Source organism: Coptis chinensis, chromosome 7 (genome assembly GCF_015680905.1).
Source record: "Coptis chinensis isolate HL-2020 chromosome 7, ASM1568090v1, whole genome shotgun sequence".
Taxonomy (NCBI): Eukaryota; Viridiplantae; Streptophyta; class Magnoliopsida; order Ranunculales; family Ranunculaceae; genus Coptis; species Coptis chinensis.
This window is the reverse complement of record NC_141462.1, coordinates 62,780,974-62,805,653: the sequence shown is the minus strand read 5'-3', so window position 1 is coordinate 62,805,653 and position 24,680 is coordinate 62,780,974. Positions and strand designations below refer to the sequence as shown.

General features: G+C 35.7%; 2 long non-coding RNA genes and 1 pseudogene across 4 annotated transcripts; 2 read left to right on the top strand and 1 right to left on the bottom strand.

The window, feature by feature from the left end:
• Positions 1-3,729: 3,729 nt before the first annotated feature.
• LOC147488323 (uncharacterized) lies at positions 3,730-4,509 on the top strand. Its single transcript, XR_015202551.1, has 3 exons — positions 3,730-3,766; positions 3,876-3,953; positions 4,161-4,509. It is a non-coding gene; the product is annotated as an uncharacterized LOC147488323 (long non-coding RNA).
• A 490-nt stretch (positions 4,510-4,999) lies between these two features.
• Positions 5,000-9,645, top strand: LOC147488322 (protein CANDIDATE G PROTEIN-COUPLED RECEPTOR 2-like; annotated as a pseudogene). The gene is made up of 6 exons (XR_015202817.1): positions 5,000-5,024; positions 5,147-5,331; positions 6,046-6,238; positions 7,404-7,510; positions 8,023-8,146; positions 8,236-9,645. The product of XR_015202817.1 is annotated as a protein CANDIDATE G PROTEIN-COUPLED RECEPTOR 2-like (transcript).
• Positions 9,646-14,750: 5,105 nt separating this feature from the next.
• LOC147488321 (uncharacterized) lies at positions 14,751-23,932 on the bottom strand. Of its 2 annotated transcripts, none has more exons than XR_015201524.1 (2): positions 23,448-23,932; positions 14,751-14,987 (listed from the first exon to the last, which is right to left on the bottom strand). It is a non-coding gene; the product is annotated as an uncharacterized LOC147488321 (long non-coding RNA). The 2 variants fall into 2 exon arrangements; XR_015201523.1 differs by lacking the exon at positions 14,751-14,987 and adding an exon at positions 18,600-19,304 and having other exon boundaries at positions 23,448-23,614.
• Positions 23,933-24,680: the final 748 nt, after the last annotated feature.

Below are 24,680 nucleotides of genomic sequence, written 5' to 3'. Positions count from 1 at the left end.
AGTTGTACTCATCCCATGTGATTGGAGAAAAGACATAGGCATATCCTGAGGATTGATCTTCGGTTCTGCTATGCCCAAAATATCTGGCTCCCATTTATTGATTAACTTCGCTAAACGATTCTATGATTTATCGTTTCCGATTCCTCTAATATTCCAAAAGATGCACCTCATCGCGAATATTGGAGTTTTATTGACTAACAAGAGATATCCCCTTTAGTTCACCCTCTTTCCAGTCCTTAACCTGGACCTGGTGGAGGGGGGGGGGTCAGTTGTTGTAGCTGCCACTGTGGTTTCAATCCACTGTTGGTAAAAAGTCCTTGTCCTTCTTGAGAATTCGACCTTGAGTTCTCATCGATATGATTTGGTTCCTCTATCTCCCCTTACTCTATCAAATCTACCCATCGGGAAGGTGTTGATGTTTCTGTGTCCGGAGGTTTCTCTTCCTCTTGAGAGTTCAAAACCCCTATGTATTTTAGAATTTTTTCAGTTTCTGAGTCTGCAAGCATCTTTCCCGGAGAATTTTCCAATTCCAAAGTGCTTAAGCTACTGGTGTGGGCTGTGGGACTCAAATGCTCTCTTGGCTCGACTGCAGTCCCAGCCAAACTATTCTCTGGAGGTATATCACTCCCTCGAAAGGGTGACCCACTGCCTTCGATAGTGATGGTAGGAACCGTACTATTACCCTCTGGGGTTATCTCCAATGTCATGTTATCCTCGTCCCTCACAGGTGTATTCTCTGGAAGTATATCACTCCCTCGAGAGGGTGAACCACTACCTTCAATAGTGATGGTAGGAACTGTATTATTACCCTCTGGGGTTATCTCCAATGTCATGTTATCCTCCTCCCTCACAGGTGTATCACATATCTCCTGGACCAAACAAAGAAGTTTCGACGGACCTGGCGAAAGCAGATATCTCCTTCTTTGTTTGTATCACCAAGAGATTCCCAGCCCTTCTCTGTACTATGCTCTTGCTCCTCCAAGTTATGGACTTCCTTCACCTCTAGATTCTCAAATCTATTTTGAGTTAGAGTCTCCGCCATTCGCTCAGTGGATTTTGGCCGCCACAAAGCCTCCCCCAGTTTACTAGTTCCAGCTTGGGTCTGGAACTAGTAAACAGAGGGAAACCAAGTAAAAAGCGTTGGAAAAGTGTTACAAACTTAAAAATTTCACGAATAGAGGGAAACCAAAAATATCGAAATATAAAACATTATTTTTTTTTTCTCTCCTCTCTCTCTCTCACCGCTGCATTATCTCAAGATCCCTAAACGTGAACTGTAACATAATATGTGCAAAAGCAATGGTTCTTCTTCTTCTTCTACTCATCACCTTCTTCTTTATAAGTGGACCCCCCTTTCTCAAACCAACAACAACAATAGTAATAATCTTGCTGCCAAGAAGATTTCGAGGCAAAGACAATAGTAATCTTTGCTTTAACAGAGGAAGAAGAAGAACCGCCTAGGAAAAAGTTCAAGTATATGCCGGTATGTGCTTTTTTTTAAAGTAAAGAACACTTCTTTATGTTGAATTATCTAGTTTTTATTAAAAAATAAGTGATCTTGGAAGAAGATAATCTTGAATTTTGGATTTTTGGTTTTGAAAGTTGATAAAAGAACATATTTTTCTCTTGAATTTTGGTACATGTGCATATTAATTAAGGAATGTTTTAACAAGATCATGAAAGGTCTTAGATTTTCATTGTAGAATGTAAATAAGCCCAGTCTTATAGAGGAATATGAGACTTAATGGTTTGGATTAAAGCCTTGGGGGTTGATCCGGCGTAGCTAAGCATTACGACGAGATTGTTTTAGCTTTATTGAGTGTTGTGATTTTTTACATTTCTCTTTTGACTATCAAAGTCCATAAGAGAAGGAGTAAAGGAAGTTCATCGCTATTCTTGGTTCATACATAGAAAACTTAATAAAAATGATGTTTAGGGCTGCACTCCTACCTTAGACTCTAGCTGCAGAAGTACCACATGCAGAAACCAGTACCCTACTGTCAAAACCATCTTGATTATGATCTTGAATTAAGAAACTTAATATCTGGATAAGAAAAGAATGGTGTTCTTTGTTAACCAGTGACTAATAGATGTCAATTCGAGGGGTGACGGCTTTGCATTGCTTTTGTAGTATTGAAACTGTTATCCGAACCAACTTTTGAAAAAAGTAAGAGATTTGGTGTAAAAGATGGTTCCCTAATAACAAGAATGCTACATTTCACGTTTAACATCTGGATCTTTTGTTTTTGGGTTTCATTTGTATCTCTGTTTCTTTTTTCTGGTAAACATATAATGAAGATGCTATGCATGCTTAACATCTGTGGATCAATCTTTTGTCTACATCTAGTACCTAACGTGACATTAGTGTTTTCAATTGGGATTGATTTAGCATATAACTCTGAATCAGACACAATTGTCCAGACTCCTTTCATGACTCCTATACCCATGCCCAACCAAAGTGTAATTGATCATAAAGATCCATCAATAACAGTTTTACACATTCAGTATGCATTAGATCGAATTGTCTAGTTTTCCAAACCCGAGTTGAATCTCATTTGGGATAAAATCCTAATTTTAAGTCAGATCCACCTTAATGATCCAAATCAACTAAGTATAGGTTTAGTATGGTTGGTCGGTGGATCTATCCCAACCCGCTAAGCATCCTTAGTGCACATTGTTTCAGTTATGGAATTGCCCTATTTGTCTTTTAACTCTTCTCTATTTTTTTGTTAGGATTACCGTGAACGTGTATGCTCTGCTCTGGAAAAGTATCATGGGACACTTGTTGGAGCTTAAAAGCGGTAACCCAGGAGAAGGCCAAGTGGTGATACGCGGTCTGCAGAAAGTCCCGTGAAGAAAAAATTAAATGAAGTTTGTAATGATTCTGGGCATGAGAGGAAGAGCCAAGCACGGTCTAGGCCAAAGAGAAATGCCCCGTCATACAAGGATCCTTTGGCGGATTCCAAATTAGAGATGATAAAGAATATCAAAGCATAGAGGATGGAAACAGAAACCAAGAAAATAGAAGCCATGGAATGGGCAAAGTAAGTACGCTTCTTTCTTTTTTCTCATGGAAGGCAATGGATATATGAATGAAAGGCAGCACAGATCACAACCCCGTTATCTTACGTGTGAAGTTTTGGGGAGTACTCCAATATGCCAAAAGTTACAATGCGGGAAGTTCAAATCTAGTAGCTAATAGCCTCATGTCATAGAACAATGGGCCCATATTAAACCGTGTTGGATGATAGAAATATCAAATGCATCCTTTCCTTTTTATTAGTGGTAGACCTTCAAGTTCAAATTGAACATTCGATGAGTTGCTTCAGTGCTTGTAGCTCCTTCAATTATAAGCGTGCTTCACTTTGTTTTGCTATTAGATCTTTTATATTGTTAGATCGTTTGTTGCTGGTAGTTTACTTCTTTTCGGATGCAAAATGTAGGTTCAGAGTAGACATTATGTTTAATGCGTTAATTAGTCTCGCCATAAATTAATTAGGGTTAATTGTTTTATAGATTTCTTATACGATTGTTGGATGCCTTGCACATTAGAATGTTTTATCGACATGACCTCTTCCAATGTTTTATATATATATATATATATATATATATATATATATATATATATATGTGTGTGTGTGTGTGTGTTGGAGTTAAGTAGTGTACACTTATGGAGATGTTAGGTTGTCAATCGCTTGTGCTTTGATATTGTCGTATGCCAGTAAATCAAGCGGTTTTAAATAGTTTAATTGGTCATCCTGTTTTGGTAAGTAGCCCACACCAACTTTATTCTTTTGCGTTCAACATCATAACTCATACCTCAGCCATTGCTTAAATAGCTTAAATAGTTTAAATAGTTGTTGATTCATGATTAGGTGCTCCAAGAGCCTAAAAGTTATGGTGTATTAAAGGGCATTAATGGTATTAAAGTGGAGATCTCTCAAGGACACTATGTGAGTTTCAATCCTCCATTTGGCAAACAACAAAAAGGTTTTAAAATTCTTCTTAAACAGTTTTGTGTAATTTCCACTGCAATTTGATTCTAGTAAGCCTACCGCACTGGGCTTAATGGTTATATTGTATATATACTGGTATAAAATTTGGTTTAAATTCAAATGTGATTAGACTTGTTTCATAGTTTTCTACATTTGAAAATGCAGGAGCGACTTTCAAGGAATTGTTATGTCTCTTGAAAAGATTTTTCGTGATGGTAGACATCTTGCAAATGCTTCTTCAAGAAAACAGACCGAATTGCGAATAGGGATTCGACCAAGTATTGCAGTTTGTATAGAGGGTCTTAAAGTTGTTTATGAAATGCACGAGTCTGAGTAAGTTGAAAGCCAATGTGTTCTCTCCGAATGATTCCCGCTTTTGTTTCGTGTAATTCTTTTGAGCCTCTTGAAAAATCTAAGAAATGTTTCATAATATGTTAAAACTATCATTGTGATGCTAGAAGATGTATCACAAGAATTGGTTAGTGGGTGTGGTGCACAAAACCTTCCAAGTTTCTGTTTACTTTCTTTTATACAAATACCTATTTTAGGAAATTTTTGTACTCTCATTGTTCTCTGTTCCAAAATGACGGTTGTCTAATTTTGTTCATTTTCTTGGACTTTTTTTTTGGGAGAAAAGAAACAGAATTTAATTCGATTGTCGGGTTTCGACTTGAGTTATGGTTTTCGTGTACCTCCTCAAATTATCTATTGTCTCTTCTCTTACGTCAAAGATACCACCACCTAGGTACGTCCCTTCAATTGTATTATTTAATTTGTTCATTTTCAGCGTATTAGTTTTGTTGACATTGTGGAGCTTCAAGAAAATAAGATGGTTTTGTGGGGCATATCTATTAGATTTTTCTTCTTGTTTATTCTTCTATTAGAATTGAGCGGTCAGATTTTTTGCAATGCATATCTTCTAGTTTTGAATCTATGTACCGTGCAGAGCTCAATGTGCTTCTCTAACCATCTTCCTAGTTTGTTAAGAACTTAAGATCTGTGTAATGTTTCTTAGTCCTTTTGCGGCTTGTAATTTTTTTTTATCACTGGACTGTTTCCTTCAAAGGTCTTTGGTGATGTTGGTGCACACTCACTCGACAGACTCTTGATTGATCAGCCAAATATACCCAAAGAAGAAGGTTTGAAATAAGTATTTATATCTAATCCTTTGAACCTTGTAGTACTGACACACTTTATAGTTACTTTTGTTTACTTGGCTTTGGAAGCTAAGAAGAGCTTTACTAAGCTGTTTCATGGGAGGTCTTATATCATGATTGCTTATTATGGACTTCTTTGGGCTGTTAGCTTGCTCAATCTTGCTTGGTGTGCTTTTCAGGTTTGTCATTTCGTTCACTTTGACTTCATAGTTTTATAATAATGGATATTGTTATGTGTTGAAACTTTGTTTAGAGTATGATTTTAGCTTTGATAATGAAATTTAGTTTTAAAGTGGATAGTGAGTTTTATTGATAAATGTCATTCTTGGTTTACGACTTTACGAGTAGCCATGAGGTAGTGCTAGTGATCAAAATAAGGGTTGATTTAGGAATTACTGTAACTGATAATGGTGTACATTGTGTTATTACTATCTTCTACTTTTATAAAAAATTATGTACCTGCTATGTTAAAGAGTTGTGTCTTTTCACATCAACCCCTGTTTTTATAAAGATTAAAGTTGGTGGATTAAAAAATTATCCAGGCCATCATATGACCTTGTGTGGATTAAAATAAACATGATAAAGATAGAGAGTAGTATATATATTTTCTTCTAGGTGAAAATGGTGGCTGAACTAATAATCTTTAACTTGACCTCTTTAACGTTTGTTACTTCTTTGGGCTTTTAAAAAATTCCTGCTAAAGGCCTGTGTATAAAGTATATGCATGCAATATTGACCAATTTCAGCTTTTCTCTAATGTTATTATGTGGTAGGAAAAATTGTTGGTTTTTTATGAACATTTCAGATGCTCCTATAGCTCTTATCCACTGTATATCCTGAACTATATCTTATGGTCGGTGTCTCTGCTTTTAATTGTTGATTTGCTTATGCAGCCATGGGAATGCACCACTGGAAAGGAATTTTCATGGAATCTTCTCTCTTTGTTTACAACTTCTGGAATGCTTTTCTTGGAAATAAGCTTGTTGGCATTTCTACTCCAAGGAAGCTATGCTAGTGGGTTGGACGCATTAACATGAACTTTTGTTATTTCGGGCATAATCCTATCCGGTCGATATACTTCTCAAGGTAATTGTTTTGTCTTGCCCTTGCAGAGAGCGGACTCAAACTTTCTGTTTTCAGTAGTTAGATGTCACTTATCATCCCTCATGTTAATTAGGCTGTGATCCTTCGGCCGTCATTCTTAGTTCATTTTTCTTCCGTGCGGGTATTGGTTGGACAACGACATAACAAGTTAGGAGTGGGATTAGTGTATTCAGGAAAGGTGTAATCACTTGGTCCAGTTTGCATAATAACAACTTGTTTTGGTCTGTTGTAATACTAGGACAGGAATCTATTATATGTCGGAAGTTGATACGGAATACGACGTGTCGTTTATTTAGTGGAGGTGTAGAGTGATCTACCCTGCTGCATAGTTGAGGCGATCTTAGAATGTATTAAGAAATGATGAGAAAGTGACCATTGATTTTTCACGTGTGAGAGTATGGGGATGACAAAAATCCCACGTGTGAACTTTGCTTACCAAACTTTTAATATCTCTTGTCCTCATTGAGCTCTTCTTCTATGTCAGAAATTCAGAGAACATACCCGCCATTTTCAGGATAGCTTGTAGCAAGTTCAGCTGTAACTAAGGCTTCTAGAACACTCCAAAGTAGAGGAAAAATTAAAAAACCAAGCAAAGATAAAAGGGGACCCCCTCCTGCCTTGACTGAATCTTCAACCCCAAAAGGTCCTCCAGAGACTTCATAGAAGATAAGAGCAATAAGGGGTAAAAGTGTTAGTTTTGGATTTGCTTTCATAGTGGCTTCCTGGGCATCAGAAGTTCCATTCAGTTCTTCTTCACCCATGAAACAAAACCTCCAAATCAACTAGTATAGTGCAACACGGTGAGGATGGACCGTAGGTTGCGAGATCTTGTAGAGGAAAAAAAGTGTAACGCCAACATCGACTTCGTGATTTGTTACAAATGAAAGCTAATGAAAGCCTACAAATGGTAGTATTAAGGTCTTATCAAGTCCACCGTGACAGTAAGGGGTACATCAATTGGTGATGCCCACAACAAAACCACATTACAAATGCACCAGTCCTTAAAAGTGGAGTATCTTATCTTGTTGTTAGACTTCATCATCCAATTTAGTCATTACTAATCTTAAACTCCATTTATATGCCTGTTGATGAAATACTAGTTACTTACTTTTCTTTATCCTGATGCTTTATAAATTTCATTCCATAGGTTTGGGATACAAGGCAACGTACTTGCTGTAATTCTTTTAACGCCCATGAAGAGTACATTTCTGATATGACTTATGCGGCGGATTCATTGAAACTTTTGGGAACGAGGTAGATCTATTTTCTTTCATATTTATGATATTACGTCTTTCTTTTATGCAACTCTGGCTTGCGTATATGTTTCTTATTGAGGAATGGATAAATTGATTCATGATGACAAGGGCAATGCTACTATTTCTAATGATGGTGCTACTATTATGAAACTTCTTGATGTTGTTCATCCTGCTGCTAAGATTCTTGTCGATATTGCCAAGTCTCAAGAATCTGAGGTATACAATAGAAAACAAATTTACAAATTTTACAAATTGCGTAAAATTTACTAATTTTAGTAAATTTACAAATTTACTAAAAGAGTGAAATTTTTATATTTATCTTAGAGTGGGTTATGATGGTTGCATTACTACAACATTTAACAGCTTATACTTTAGAGAAGATAATGACATTAACAAGGACATTGTCTCAGAAAAAGTTGAGAGGGTATCATTAATAATTGTATTGGTTAGGTTTTAGGAATAAATTTGGAATTCACTTGTAATATTAATGACCGGATTTATTGTTTACAGGTGGGTGATGGAACCACTAGAGTAGTTCTTTTTGCGGAAGAGTTTTTAAAGGAGGCCAAACTTTTCATTAAGGATGGTGTCCACTCAAAGTCTTATACGTAGTTTTCGAGCTGCTTCCAATTTGGTAAGGAATTTGGATCTTTTGGTTTGATTGGATGGATATGTTCATGACAAATTGTTCTAGAAGCCATGAGTTTGCTACTTGTTTTTCAGGCAATTAGCAAAATTAAGGAACTTGTTGCGAGTATAGAGGGTAAAAGTATGGAAGAAAAGAAGAGTTTGTTGGCAAAGTGTGTTGCTACCACACTCTCTTCAAAGTTGTTTTTTTTTTTTTTTTTTTTTTTTAGGAAAGACCTCACTCTCTTCAAATCTAATTGGTGGTGAAAAAGAATTTTTAACATCTATGGTTGTGGTCTCAGTTATTTCAATTGGCAACTATGATACATTGTTTATTGTATTCTTGTATTCATTGTTTATTGTAGGTTTAGCTGGTCTCGCTACAAAATATGAAAAATTATTATTTTTTATTAGCAACCCATCAGCAACGGTTTATAACCATTACAAACGAATTTTAAATTATTTTTTTAAATTAACTAACAACTTTGCAACGGTTACAAACCGTTGGTAAAAATTTTAACAAATTACCAACGCTTAAAAAACGTTTGTGAAATAAAAAACCATTGCAAAGGTTCTAAATATGTGTACGAAATAGTTATAATAATCGTTGGAAAGTTCTGTTTGCAACGCTTTTTAAGCGTTGGAAATTTTTGTTTGCAAATATTTCCAACACTTTACCGACGCCATATTTGCAACGTTTAAAAAGCGTTGCAAAAATTATTAGCAACGTTTTGTTACCGTTGCAAATAGCCTGTTATGGTGTAATGTGTGTTCCCTTAGAAAATTAACAACTCTGTGGTCATTGGTCCTACATGTCAATAGCCTTAATCCACTTTGAGACATGGTCAACTGCCACTAAAATGTACTCAAAGCCATGAGAGTTAGGGAAAGGGCCCATAAAGTCAATACTCCACACATCAAAAACTTCCACAATCAGAATAGGGGTAAGAGGCATCATGTGTCTACGAGACATACACCCTAGGTGTTGACATTTACTACAAGCTTGACAGTAAGTATGGGCATCACGAAACAATGTAGGCCAATAAAATCCACATTGCAACACTTTTACAACGGTACTTTTTTTAGCCAAAATGGCCACCACATGCATGATCATGACAAAATGAGAGAATAGCTCTATGTTCCCACTCAAGAATGCATCTACGTACTATCTGGTCTGGACAATACTTAAAGAGGTAGGGGTCATCCCAAACAAAATATTTGGTAGTGGCCAAAAACTTGGATCTATCATGCTTACTCCAATTATTAGGCAATTGATTAGTGATAAGGAAGTTCACTATGTCAGCATATCATGGGGTTTGAGGAACAGCCATCAAGTGCTCATCAGGAAAACTCCCAAAAATAGGCCAGTTATCAATGGACTCAGTCACTAGCCTAGACAGATGATCGGCAACTACATTTTCAGTTCCTTTTTTATCACAAATCTCAAGATTAAACTCCTGCAGCAACAAGATCCATCGGATTAATCGTGGTTTGGCATCCTTCTTAGAAAGAAGATGCCTTAAATCCGCATGATCAGAGTAAACAATTACTTTGGAACCAATCAAATAGTGTCGAAACTTATCAAAAGCAAAAACAATTGCCAACAACTCTTTCTCGGTGGTTGAATAGTTGAGTTGGGCATTATTGAGAGTTTTACTAGCATAATAAATAACGTGAGGGAGTTTATCTACTTTTTGAACTAAAACTGCACCAACTGAGTAATCAAAAGCATCACACATCAACTCAAAAGGGAGTGACCAGTTAGGTGGTTGGATAATGGGTGCAATGGTCAAAGCATTTTTCAAATAGTCAAAAGCTCTAATACAGGCCTTAGTGAAATCAAAACGAGCATCCTTAGCAAGTAAGTTACTCAAAGGCCTAGCAATTTGACTAAAGGCCTTTATGAACCGACGATAAAAACCTACATGCCCTAAAAATGATCTAACATCTTTAACAGACTTGGGAATGGGTAGAGTAGAAATCACATCAATCTTAGACTTGTCAACTTGGATACCCTCACTAGAAACAACGTGACCCAAGACAATGCCTTTCTTCACCATGAAGTGGCATTTCTCCCAATTGAGGACTAAGTTTTTCTCTCCACATCTTTCTAAAACAAGATCAGATGGTTCAAGCAATCATCAAAAGAAGAACCAAAGACAGATAAGTCATCCATGAAAACTTCTAAAAACCTCTATACCATGTCAGAAAAGATACTAACCATACACCTTTGAAAATTCACAGGTGCATCATAAAGCCAGAAAGGCATGTGTCGATAAGCAAACGTACTGAAAGGACAGGTAAAGGTAGTCTTTTCTTAGTCTTCTGGGGTTATAACAATCTGAAAGTAACCCGAAAAACCATCTAAGAAACAATAGAAATCATGACCTACTAATCTATCCAACATCTAATCAATAAACGGGAGAGGGAAATGATCTTTTCTTGTTTGTGCATTAAGCTTCCTAAAATCAATGCACATTCTCCATCTAGTTTGAACTCTAGTAGGACCAACTCCTTATTATCATTTGGGACAACAGTTATCCCAAACTTCTTGGGTACAACTTGTACAGGGCTAACCCACTGGCTATCTGAGATGAGGTAGATGATACCTGCATTTAGGAGCTTCAAAACTTTAGCTCGGACTATTTCCTTCATGTGTGGGTTCAATCTCCTCTGGGGTTCTCTAAAAGTTTTAGCATTATCTTCTAAGTGAATTTTATGTTGAGCCACTAAAGAATTTATACCTTTGATATCACTAAGGGACCAACCAATGGTAGACTTATGCTTTTTCAAAACTTTAACTAACAAAATCTCTTGTTCATCTGATAGATCAGAGGCAACAATAACAAGGTATGTCTCATTGGGTCCTAAGAAAACATATTTGAGTTCAGCTGGGAAAGGTTTAAGTTCTGGGCTTGCTGGTGGAGTAGAATCAACCTTGAGCTCAGTACTAGGCTCAACCTTGGAATCAACACTGAAAATTGTTTTGGGAATAGGAAGGTGGAGTAGTTCTACCTTAGCTTTCTAGTTTTCGGTATCTAGGATAGGTGCAGAGTCTAATAACTCATTCACAGCACTAATGGATCCATCTATGTCAAAATCATAAGCAAAATGGGTTAAACAGGCTTCTAATGGGTAATCCACTTATAGAGTAGGGACCAAACTATTGAGGAGAAAAACTTCACCAACATCCTCATCATTACTATGTTTCTTCATAAGGTGGAATACATTCACATCTGCTGACATATTCCCAAAGGACATCTTCATTTCACCATTTCTACAGTTTATCAAGGCATTGGCTGTAGCTAGAAATGGTCGGCCTAAAATGATTGGAATTCTATTATCTACCGACTCATAAGTGTCCAAAACTATGAAGTCTACAGGGTTGTAGAAGTCAACTACTTTGACTAAGACGTCCTCAACTATACCACGCAGAATCTTAACAGATCGGTCTGCTAATTACAAGGTGGCTCTTGTGGGCTTTAAATCTTGTAGACCTAACTCCTGATAAACAGAATAAGGTAACAAGTTGACACTAGCACCAAGATCTAACAGAGCATTGCCCTTGAACTTGCCTCCAATATGGCAAGAGACTATAGGGCTCCCAGGGTCCTTAAGCTTAGCTGTGGTTTTCTGGTGGATTAAGGATGTGGCTTGAGCAACAAGAAAAGATTGCTTAGGGACATGGGTGTTCCTCTTAATAGTGCACAAGTCTTTCACAAATTTTGTGTAGGATGGGATCTGCTGAATTGCACTGAGAAAGGGAATATTAATGCTCACATTTTTTAAAAGCTCCATAATCTCATAAAACTATTTATCTTTCTTATTTTGAGTAAGACGCTCTGGGAAAGGGGATTTTGGCATGACAGTTCTAATCTGGGAATCTGGCTTAGTCTGGGAGTCATCTGGCTTTTGTTGTGGAGTCTTGGAACTTGGGGTTACAGTTGACTCAGTTTCTTGACTAAACGGGGATGGAGTAGTGGCCTCACTTGGCATCCTAACCTGATTGTCAATTTGTCTCCCTGATCTTAGTGTGGTGACTACTTTCATCTCCCTAGGAAAAGTATTGTCTTGGGAACTTGAAACTTCAAAGGTATTTTCCTTAGTGTTCCCCTTTGGGTTAGCAAATGGTTGACTTGGGAAGGTTCCTTTCTCTCTAGCGACTACAAGGTTAATGAGTTGACTAATATGGTTAGACTGTTGGCTCAATTGTTTTTCAAGCTTTTGGAAGGCTTCTTCCCAGGGTTGTCTTTGTGGTTGTTGGGATGGAACATACTGGGAACTAGAAGATGGGTTGTACTAGTTGTACTGGGCTGAGTTCATCTGCTGGTTCATGGGGAATTGGTCTTGTTTCCTACCTTGGTTGTTACTAGAAAAGCCTGGTGGACCAAATGGTTGGTTTTGAGGCAAATTTTGTCTCCAAGAGAAGTTAGGGTGGTTTCTCCAATCCTTGTTGTATGTTAGACTAAAAGTTCCTGGGGGTGTTCTCCTAAAATCATTAAAAGCACACACTTGTTCCATGGTGGACTCGGTTTGCTAAATAAATATGGGACATGAATGGGCAGTGTGGTGTGGACTTGAACAAATTGTGCACAGAAAAGTGTTTAGTTTGTTGTGCACACTCATCACAGAACTAGAAGCAGACGACACTTGTTGACTCTGGGCCTTATTGGATGTTAAGGCAAAAGCACCAAATTGCTTAGTCAAATTGTTTAGACTATCCAACACAGTTTTTAGCTCATCGGGGTCTCTCTTCACTTCGTACATACCTCCTTTCCTAGGTTCACTAGTCTGTCTCTCGTAGATTGGGGTGGTACTAGTACTACTGTTATGAATCCTCAGCTAAGTCTTGGAGGAATGTGAATGCCTCTGATCCGGTCAAGTAAATGAACTTGCCTTTGTGCATGGATTGGATCATTTGGCGTTGATCTTGCAAAAGTCCTTTAGTGAAAAATTGGACTAATTTCCACTTTTCATAACCATGGTGGGGACACTTCAAAAGGAGAGTGTAAAAGTGGTCCCAACACTCATAGTAATGATCGTTCTCATCTTACTTAAAATCCATTATCACTGTTTTCATCGCATTAGTTTTTGAAATGGGATAAAAGTGTCCCATGAACTTTTTCAACAATTCATCCCAAGTGCTAATGGGCTTGTCCGGGAAAGAATTAAGCCACAAAGGGCTTTGTCCGCAAGGAAGAACGGATAAAGCCTCAACTTCACATTGTTCTCATCCAAATTTTGATTTTGAAAAGTACCACAAATGTTGAGAAAGTTGATTATATGGGCATATGGATCTTCATTATCCAAGCCATGAAACTGGTGTTGAGCAAGCATATTAATGATGGGCGGCCTAATCTCAAATTGACCCGCCTCCACGGGTGGGTAATTGATGCTTGAGGGTGGGTTTGAAGTAATAGGGGCAAAGTAGTCCCTTAGTTGCTTTTTAGCTGGTTGATTATTTGTAGCCATGGTGAATGGTCTTGGGCTGACTAGTGGAGAGTAACTTATGATTGTGGGAGAAAAAGGTGGATTTTGCTCAGACTTACCGTATGGAGTCCAAGATCAAGTTAGCCGTTAGTTAACTCGTTTATAACATGGCATAAACGAATGCAAATTCTAACCTAGATACACACACACTTCCTAAACATTCACCTAGCAAACAATTTTTTTTTTTTAGATGCACAATACAAATGCCAAGCAAAATGCAATAAATCCTAAAGTCTGACTTAAAGGGTCTACACTTGAATCTCTGTCAGGGGAGTTTGTGTTCCTACCAAGAGCAGGGGTGTCGCCAGAGCTTTACCACTATGAATAACCGCTCACATCCACAAGGTGATCAATGGTAACTCCAGTGGGGCTATGTGTACTATAACTTCACTGAACTTTCTGCATTCCACTGAAATTCTCTGGCGGTTGCACCAGTAGTCACCGAAGTGAAACCATGTGTTCCAAGAACTTAAAAAATGTTTACAGTCAACAGTGGGTTGTTCCCAGCACTATACCCTTTAGTTGGGGTCCTATGAACACCGATCTAATTATTTGGCTCTAATCTTGGTCAAATTTTAAGTCCATGTACAAAACACAAACAAGTCAGAATTAGGTGATCACTTGTAGGCTGGGTCTGTCTTTAGTCATATTGGAAATTTAAATTGACTCGCAAAATTTAAAACACCCAACACACAATATGCATTTGAACACACAGAGAACTCCTCTGACATGGGATTCAAGAAGAGCTTAAAAATTATACCTCATTTTTTTTATTTTTTTACCTAATTTGCAACTAGAAAATCAACTATTTCACCTCTTTTTCTTCACACTTCAAGACAGCAGCGGCGCCATTTGATTTACACAAATTCTTGTCGTTTAGAACCTACAAATCAATAAATATAATTCTCAAACCTGCAACAATTAAAACGAATAGTGGCAAGTTAGAGTCGAACCACACCTTGGAATGGAGAAATTAGAGCGAAGAGAATTGAGGAACCAATAACTAACTAGGTACGTTGTCACACCCCGAATTTCGACAAAATCAGAAAAACAATATTTGTTCCCAACTCTTCGATTTTGGAGGTGTGATGCACTCTCAACTTCCAGAAACCCATAAAAAATTTTAAAACAACAAAAGTCATCTTCATTACAAAAATTCACAAATATGATTAAGTTACAAATTTCCTTTCAACAACTCTTTAATTATAATTACAACTAAATATACAAAAACATTGTCTCAATTAAAAAATCTATTGCACCTCAAGGGAAAACAAAAACATATCCTGTAATGAGACGCTAACACGAACCACAAGCAGCAATCAACCTTCTTCAACACTAATCCTATCAAGACTTATCAACTGGGTTCATTTTATTAGCACACCCGATAAGCAAACATGCAAATCGGGTCAGCATTATAAACAATGTTAGTATGAGTATCCCTAAAATACAACATATACTTATACATATATATACACAATCCATCAAATAGTTAGTTCGTCCACCGAGGCGCCTTAACTTCCAACGACTAATACAACATTCTTAATTACAATAATTAAGGCAGGTAGTTCCTCCACTGAGGCTCCTTAGCTTCAAACCGTACTAAATCAACTACATCTAATAATAAAATAACAAAACTAAAACTTACTCTATACTTACTCTGGTGTAGGCCTAATCACAGAGTGGGTCACACCTGCATAATAAATAATCAATTCAACCCACCCTACTGCAAAATCATTATGAATGCAACATAAATTACAATAAATCATTTATTATAGATTTAACGTACATTTTGATATATCATCACAATTATTTTTTAAAGTTTTTTCAAGTGTCTCTAGAATCACGTCGTCTCTATGTCTTACCTAGTTTCCCTAGCTACCATAATCGCTTCCCAACGCCGAACATGTACATCCACATGCCTCCCCTCACATAATGAACCACTTTGTGCGTAGTTACCCTAAGCGAGATATCGCATACCAAGTAACCCTCACACGAACACCATTATGTGGGTACTGCCACTATTCGGCATAAAATATCGCGCGTCTCGTTCTAATTTTAAGAACGAGAAAATCAAGCCACTATTCGGCTATGATTGCCCTACACATGGGTCAATCAATATCTCATACACCCTATACAAGGGCCAATCATATCACATACGCTCTACACATGGGCCAAATCACATGAGCTGTGATAGCTAGGTTCTAGGATTTTCGTTACGAAATTTATTCAGGTATCATACGTTTATATCTCATAATCATTTCACTTTATCACGTGCATGCCAAATACATTATTGTATTAAGCCACAATATTTAGAAATATCTCAATACATCTCATAACAACTTTCATTTTTTCAAATGCCAAATAAATTATTGCACTAAGCCACAATCTCTTGGGAAATATCCACAAATATCATACTACATCATAGTAGCATCTCACAGATATAAGGATGGAGCGTTTATATTTATTTCTCAAAAAATATTGCATTTAATATACATCCTAACGTATTATATTAGTTAACAGAACAACAATTTCAACATACCACATAATGTCACCATTACTCCAAACGTACGGCATAACATTTGTATAGCGTTTTAGGAATATCATGTCTTCTAAATATCAATCTCATCACGTGTCAGAAATTGCACAATATCAACGACAAATCTTTCTTAAATAATGACAAACCAGTTTATACAGGTTTCCACAACATTCTACCATTTGATTAGTCCATAGAATTTAATACATATAAAAAGTAAACAAGGTCAACGGTCAACAATGAAAGGGTTAACTGGTCAACAGGTCAAGCCCAACAGTCAACAGTCCTAAACCGGTGGTCATCCAAACAAGTCCTAACCCAAACACATGTTTAAAATAGTTCAACTCATTGTCCTAATCCAATTAAACAAGACAAAACCCCAAAACCAAAGCCCAAAAGTCTAAACACTTAAAGACCCAATTGCACCCATTTTAAGTCATATGGACCCAGCCCAAACAAAAATAGAACTAGCCCAAACAAAAGAAATGAAACTGGCCCAAAACAATAATTGGTTCGGCCCAAAAACAAAAGAAATAGAAACTGGCCCAACACAACTAATTTAGTTCCTATCCAAGCCCAAGCCCAAGCCTAACCAAGCTAACAGGTCATCTCCCTCACCTCACCAGCAGCTCTCCTCCAGCCACCACTTGTCTGCCACCCTCATCCCACCTTTCGATACCATCAAAACCCGATTCCCTTCACATCCAAAACTCGATCTCGACCGCCATTAACAACTTCTTCAAGCTTTAACAGCCCCAACTCTCCAGCCAACAACCAAACATCAAAACCCTTAATCCCCCGACATCAATCTTCATTCAAGTACTCAACCAAAAACCACAACAACAAAAGTTCAAATAATAAACTAGACGATTTCTTTTCGCCGCCATTAACGCCCTTTCAAAGCTTCAACATCACCCACCCAATCAACCCCCACCACCACTAATCACCAGCCACCCAAAACCACCACAAAATAAATAAATAACGGTTCAAATAATTACAGGACGATTCCTGGGGATCGCGCCGCCATTAACAACCTCCAGAGTTCGAACAGTTTCGACAGTTTCAATAATTAAGAAAAACTCATATATTACATTTAACCAGTTCAACAATTCGGCAGGATAAGAAAATAAGCATAACCAAAAACTGAGCGGAAAACTCTGACAGGAAAACTTTTTATTCATAGTTATAAAACTCTAGTTTCGTGGAAAAAAAACATAACTACTCACCTCTTGTATCGCGAAAAAGTGTATATAGAAAATCACGCGAGAAAACCAATCCCCAACTAGCTAGAAGACGCACGAATCTGCCCCTTCTCCTTCTTCTTTCTTTTAGTTAAAATAGTTTAATTCTTAAGAAAACCTTGTTTTTCTGAAAACCCTGAATTTATGATAAGTCATTCCATTCCAAAAATTATCTACCATATATTATGCTTAACTTTTTTAGAAACTTCCTATTTTACCAAATATATCTATTCATAACTATAGAATATAATTCTCTATTAAAATTAGTATATCTATTAAGTACCTTATATTAATATCTTTTGAAAACTTTCCAAATAATTAAAAATCTCTACACAAAATTCAAAATACTTGTTTTCCCTCTTTTCTATTTCTATCAAAAAGTCAAGCCCACATTTACTAGCCCGTTGACCAAGAAATAAATATCAAATTCCGAAATGCTAAATATTGTTACGAAATAATGGAAAAATAATTTGGGGTCTTACATACGTGAGATTTAAAACAATTTTTGGATTTTGATTTTATCAACCTAATTTAATCTAAGAATGAAAATTTTCTTCTATTTTATCAACTAATTAAACTAAATTTTTTCGGTTTTCAAGAATTCAATTAATGAGAACTCCTAATGGTGAATGACTTCACCCCTATTTTTAAAGAATAGATTATTTCATATATTTCCACACATTTATTCTCCTTTCTATTTTATAAATTTCATAAAATAAACTCCAAAGCTAATTGCAAGTTTAATTGATGATTTTCAATAGATGTATTTTATGGACGCTAGTCACATTTTTTTAAAAGAATAAATCCTCAAATTCTTCAAGCACTATAGGAAGCTATCTAAGCATGACAAATCAACTCAAACAAATTAAAGTAGTATAAGTCATCAAGGATATGCAACTAAAATGTTATTGAACAAGCTTTAATAAAAATAATAATGGTGAAAGAAACTAACAATGAGAAATACCCCAATTATTATGGTGATTGAACTCGTGCACATTTCATTTCAATATTATTAATTCATATGAAGAAAATCATTGGATACGTTAAAGATTATACTGGAGAATAAAAATTGGAAATACAAGAAAATAAGCCTACATCTTCATGATAGGGGATTCATCTTCCACCATTAGGGTAGAGATTTTACCCCATCATGAGTTTAGAACACATAAAAAGATAAGAAGTGGATACCACCATTACACTTGAAACTTGAATTATTGTATTGATTGTTGATCAAGAACAAGATAAACTAATACACGCTCAAAACTCTCTCCCTTAAAACAAAAATTAACTAACTAAAGAACTAGTTTACTGTATTTTTCTCTCAAGTCTGGATGTCTTCAATGCCAATTCTTTTATCTATTTATAGCTTCTACAAATAATATCTTGGTGCATAATATCTTCACATGAAATGGAAACAATCTTTGTGATATGGGAAGAGAATATAAGATAAAAAATTTTAGAAATGGAATATAGAAGAGATATTATCAAGACATGATGAGGGATGGAAATATTAATTGGTAATCAAATAAAAAATAAAATGGAATGATATGGTTTTGAATTAGAAATTGAGTGATTGGCAAGAATATGGAGGATATGGGGGAATATATATGGTGGCAAAAATATAAGATATTAAGGAATGATTTGATATGATAAAATCAAGGGAATAAATTATTAATGAGAATGGGGATATTTAATGTGGTGAAAATGGTAAGAATATATGGTGATAGTTGCAATTATCCTTTCTTGATTTCCTTCCATAATTATCAATTCTCTAACATTTCCTTCCATTCTTGATAGCACAATTTATTTCATGAGCTCTCACTTATTTATTATTTAAATGATTCTCTTTGCCTCATGGGCTCGAGCTTTGATTGGGCTTTGATCAACAATTTTTTTATTTCCTACAAAAAATATTAAAATAAATTAATAAAACATATTTTGCATGGGACTTTTCCAAAGACATGCACATATATGCAAATAATCTTTTAATGACCAAAAAATGTGCATATTGCCATGGAATAAAGCAAATGTATGGTTTTATATTAAAAATACGCAATTAAGCATAAATGATATTATAAAGTGCCTATAAAACTATATATAAAATATATAATTTTAGGCACTTATTAACAAGTATCTTGAAGACGTAGTTTCTTAACTTATCAGATTTTGTTTTCCCTTTCTTTTTATTTCTAAACCATCACCCTAGCCCCGTAACTCCTAATAAAAGACCTATAGCTCGATTAGGAATAAGATAGTGTGATAGTAAGTGGCAAGTGTGATCAATCGACCCCGGTTTCTTTGGACGTCATTTGAGTATGCAAGGAATATAAGTGCCTAGTGCACTTGAGAGAATGAACTTTGAGTGAATCTATCAAAGAGTTGTGACTGCAACCCCCCGAACCCCCATAAGAACTATCACACCCCAAATTTCCAGACAATATTTAAAACAATTATATTCAATTATCTGGAAACCGGGGTGAAACAAAACCCAAAACCCTGTTATCAAACATGATATATACAAAACTGAAATCAAAAGAAAACTAAAAGGAACAATCCTTAAATCACATTATTAAACTACAAAGAAACTAACCAACCCTTTCCACTTGGAAGACAATATAGTTCCATTTTCCAAAACGGCGTGTAATTTCTTCCCAAATAAGATTTCACCCAAATATACAAATTCCAAGAATCTCATATAACAATACTCATCATTCCCACTTTCCAAAATAACTCACAACATAAATACTACTTACATTCCATTTTTAAATGCACATATAATAACCTAATTAAATATGAGTTTGGTATACCTTACCTTTAAGCCAACACGTCGTCTTAGGGTAGGATATTTACGTCTCTGCAGAAAAGATTAATAGATCCTACCCTCCTGCAAAACAGAGTTAGACATCAAAATAAAATGATTTATCTTAGCCAGTCAAATTTCCATTCATAACCAAACCTTATTTAAAACATTTAAGTCTAATTGATATAACCTGGTTTGTCCCGCATATTCGGGAAATACCACTTATCATAATACATATATCAAGAGTAGTTATTCATATGACATCATTATGTCATAAAGTTTCTACATGCATAACCATAGATCTCAGACTATCACAAGTCATTAATATTTTCGTAATAACATATCAAGTTATAGTCATTTCGTAATCACATAGAAATCACAATCATTTACTAATATTATTCACAGTCACACTTCACATCCATAACATCACACAATTCATATACTTTTACTTAAAAACCACGCGTCTACTTATGAGAATGGGGAAATATCACAACCAAGGAGTACATTCGTCCCTTGTGAGTATCAACTCATACAAATCACATATATATTTCTCATAAGAAATCATATACATCATATGCAATAACTCCATCACACGTAAAATCAATATTTTACTTTACTTATTAATTATCTTGTTGACTTATTTATTAAAAGACACAGCCCAACCTTTAGTTCCTACTCCACGATTTGCACTACACACATTTGCCAAATCACACATATCCGTGTGCCCCACTCACACCGAGTACAACTACAAGACATATGTCCCAAGCGGGATATCACCTCCAGGAAACATACTTTCATCTTATAAACTCGTAACTTTGAGTCACAGCCATCTCTGGGCTTTCCATACACATAATCACAAAGCCTCCTTTGGGCATAACAAAATATCAAGTCATTCATGGCACATTCAATGAATACTTTGGGTCATTCCCGCCACATTCAAGGAATACCCATCATAATACTAACAGGTCATTCATGGCACATTCAATGAATACCTTGGGTCATTCCCGCCACATTCAAAGAATACCCATCATAACACTAACAGGTCATTCATGGCACATTCAATGAATACCTTGGCTCATTTCCGCCACATTCAAGGAATACCTACCTACATTCCCGTACATTCAAGAAATACAGCCAACCCGTAAGGTGAATGCCTTAGTTCCTCTCTAAGGCGGCTTTTCACATGACATCATTAGTCATAAACATTTCTTTTCATCACAGAGTCGTGGAGAGATCTAAAGATGTGGGCGACACATTAAATTTTTACCGGACACTTTTACACTAGATTTTAACACTCGAGAGTTTTTATTTATTATAATATTTTTATTACAAAACAAACATCGTCTCAAACAATAATTTATTACTAAAGATTCCAAACACAATAACTAATCAACTCACCTCATTATCAATTATATAAATTATAGATATCCAAAAGGTTCAATAAAAAATAACGCATTAATTAAATGTCTCGTGAATACATTTTAAACAATCATAATCACGTACACAATTAAGTACTAACATTGTACACATATAGTTATCACAATAACTAATAACTAATATATAATATATAATATAGTATAGTGTAGTGGCTGCACTTTTGCTCAAAGCTGCCTACGTATCCAAATCTTTCAAGATTGAAATCAAGCCTTCGTAGTTCTTATCAGCCACATAGTCAATGCGATAGTTTTTCCTACATTCATCCAAATGACATGTAACTTAAATATTTAGAAACTAGGGTATGTAAACATACTTTTTCATGTAGAACTCGAAGTCCCAACATCAGCTCATCTAGAAGAAAACTTAAGTCGAAAACGGTAAAAATCCTAATTTTCAGCAAACTAGATTTCTGACGGACTATCTTCCGAATACCACAACTCTTTCCACAAGTGTCTAAATGCTACAAGGCTTTTTGCTTTGAAAAGAAGAGTCTCAAAACTTACTCTTTCATGTCTTACAAAAATACTAACTCTCACTTTAACTATATGAAAACTGGACTCAAACACAGTGCGTAGAAACTGAATTCTGCCGCACTATTTTCTGTCAACCAAACGTCCAAACCTCATAGCTGTCTCCACAGGAATCGGAATGGGACGAGGCTAATTGAGTTAGAAAGAAGACTCATAAAACTCAACTTTTCATGTTTTACAAAAACTCTAAATCTCCCCCTAGAGTTATGCAATTTGTGATCAAACCCTATGCAGAAAACTATTTTCTGACGAATAGAATTTCTGATGCATAGAACTGTCAATGTCATATCTTTTCCGTCACTCATCCAAATTAAGTGAGGCTCACTGCGTTGGATAAAAGACTCTCTAAGGTTTCATTCAGTTTTGGTTTCGCACAAATCTACAAAGTACAGTGTCCTATACACTTCCTACAATGCAACATGTCCAAAATACTTGCACAAACAGTCATCATATATTGCAGTCAGTTTTCAATAATGCATTGCAGCAGTGTTGAGGATATTTAGATATGTATATCAAAGTAGACTTCTGAATTAATGATCTAATAATAGAATGCTTCCTTGTTATCTAAAATAATAAAGTTATATCTGTATGATGCAAGCATACCAATTCCAAATTCAGTATCATAGATCCGAAAAGTGAATGAAACCACTATGAAAGACAAACCTTGCTAAATCCCAACCAGTTAGAGTCCCCTCTAAATGAAAACACCTTATGGTTATCTCTCCAATTCCCACAAAAGACCTCATAATGTGGTACATGTGTCACAAGAAATTATAGGATCGTCAGATAGTGCATGCCATTAAATTCAAAAACGGATACTACCTTTTCTGCCTTCTTAGGTAGAGAGCACAAGTTGAGAGAAAATCATATAATAACATTATGTTTATGAAGTTCCCTATAAACATATATGATACGGTAACCAATGCTCTATTTTTGGAGGGTAATTATACATAAGGTGTCAAGGCCATTTTTGAACCACATTGCCAGTCATAAGCAATGATATTAGTCGGACAAGCAGCAACTTTGACAAGGGGCAACATGAATTATGGTTCTAACTTATTCATTAGCATTCACTAGAAGTATAATAAACAATCTTTCAAAACACATTACAAATTAGGCAGTTAAGATTTCAACAAAAGTTCTGTGATGTTATTAATATTTTTAATGCGCACAAGCCCCGAAATGCCCTGAATGCTATTACGATTTCTGACTGCATACTATATTTATATTAACCTAAAGTAGTCAACATGAAGAATTGAAAGAAATGAAACAATTACCTCATAATCAACACCTTGTACGCATACATAATCGGAGTCAAGTGATGAGAAAGCAAGTCCTGTTATCTCATTTTTTTTAACAATTCATCCATCTTGATAAGGCTGACCATCTGCGAGAATCATATATGGTTACACTACGATCAGCTCCTCCTATTGCAATGTGCCCAGTTGAGGCACTGCAAACAGAATAGATTATATCTCCCATAGATCCACACACTCTTTGTACACAACATCCTCAAGTCCCATATAGACAGCTGGCAACCAAAGGTGTGTAAACTCCTAATATCTATCTCCTGGTCGTAAGCATCAATACTTTTACCAAAGCTTTGTGCTACACCTGCCGTGGACCATTGACTTGGACTGAAGCAGAACCCTCTCCAACTACCCTCTCCTCCTTTCTCTTTTCTTTTTTTCTTTTTCTCACGTATCCCTTTTCTTTTTAAAACCCCCAAAAACAGGGAAGAAAGTTTATCCTCTTTTCCCACATTTTCTATCTTTCTATCTTTATCTTTATTTTTATTTTTATCTTTATCTTTATCCTTTATTATTTTTATTATTATTATTATTAAACTTTATATACATATATTTAATAAAATAAAAGAATAAAATTTAGGGGGTGTTATAAGAACGCTCTCCAAAAGTCTCAGAAACAACTCTACTTTTGAATTTCATTGCTCATGTTTTGCACATTTATCCTTAGATGATTAAATTACTGTACATATGTTATTCTAAATTCAAAAGAGCTTGTCCGTATTCTCCGCTAATGAGATGTATGAACTTCTGAGAATAAAAAAGAAAACAAGACCCTTTGTACTAAATAGGAGAAGTTTGTGAGTACTTTCACTATAAAACTCTTACGAAATTTAAGCTCGTCCACTATGGAATTCCTAGTGGTTTAAGTCCTTATTGCATATGGTCAATGCAATCACACTCTGCGAAACGAGATTATTATAACTTATAATAAATCACTCATTTGTGATTTTAGTTTTTTCTCTCATCCTTGCTTGAGGACAAGCAAAATGCTATTTGGGGGTGGTGATCAGCTCCCAAATGTTCATTTTATTACCCTTATATTATTGTATTACAGCCCGTCTTACGCTTAACAAAAAGACAATTCATAGCTTTTATTGCCTTTTTCATGATATGGAGAATTTTATACAACTTATCATAAAAGTTGCGTCTTAGCACCAAAAGGAGCCTTAATCATGATTATTATGAAGACTAGAAGCTGCT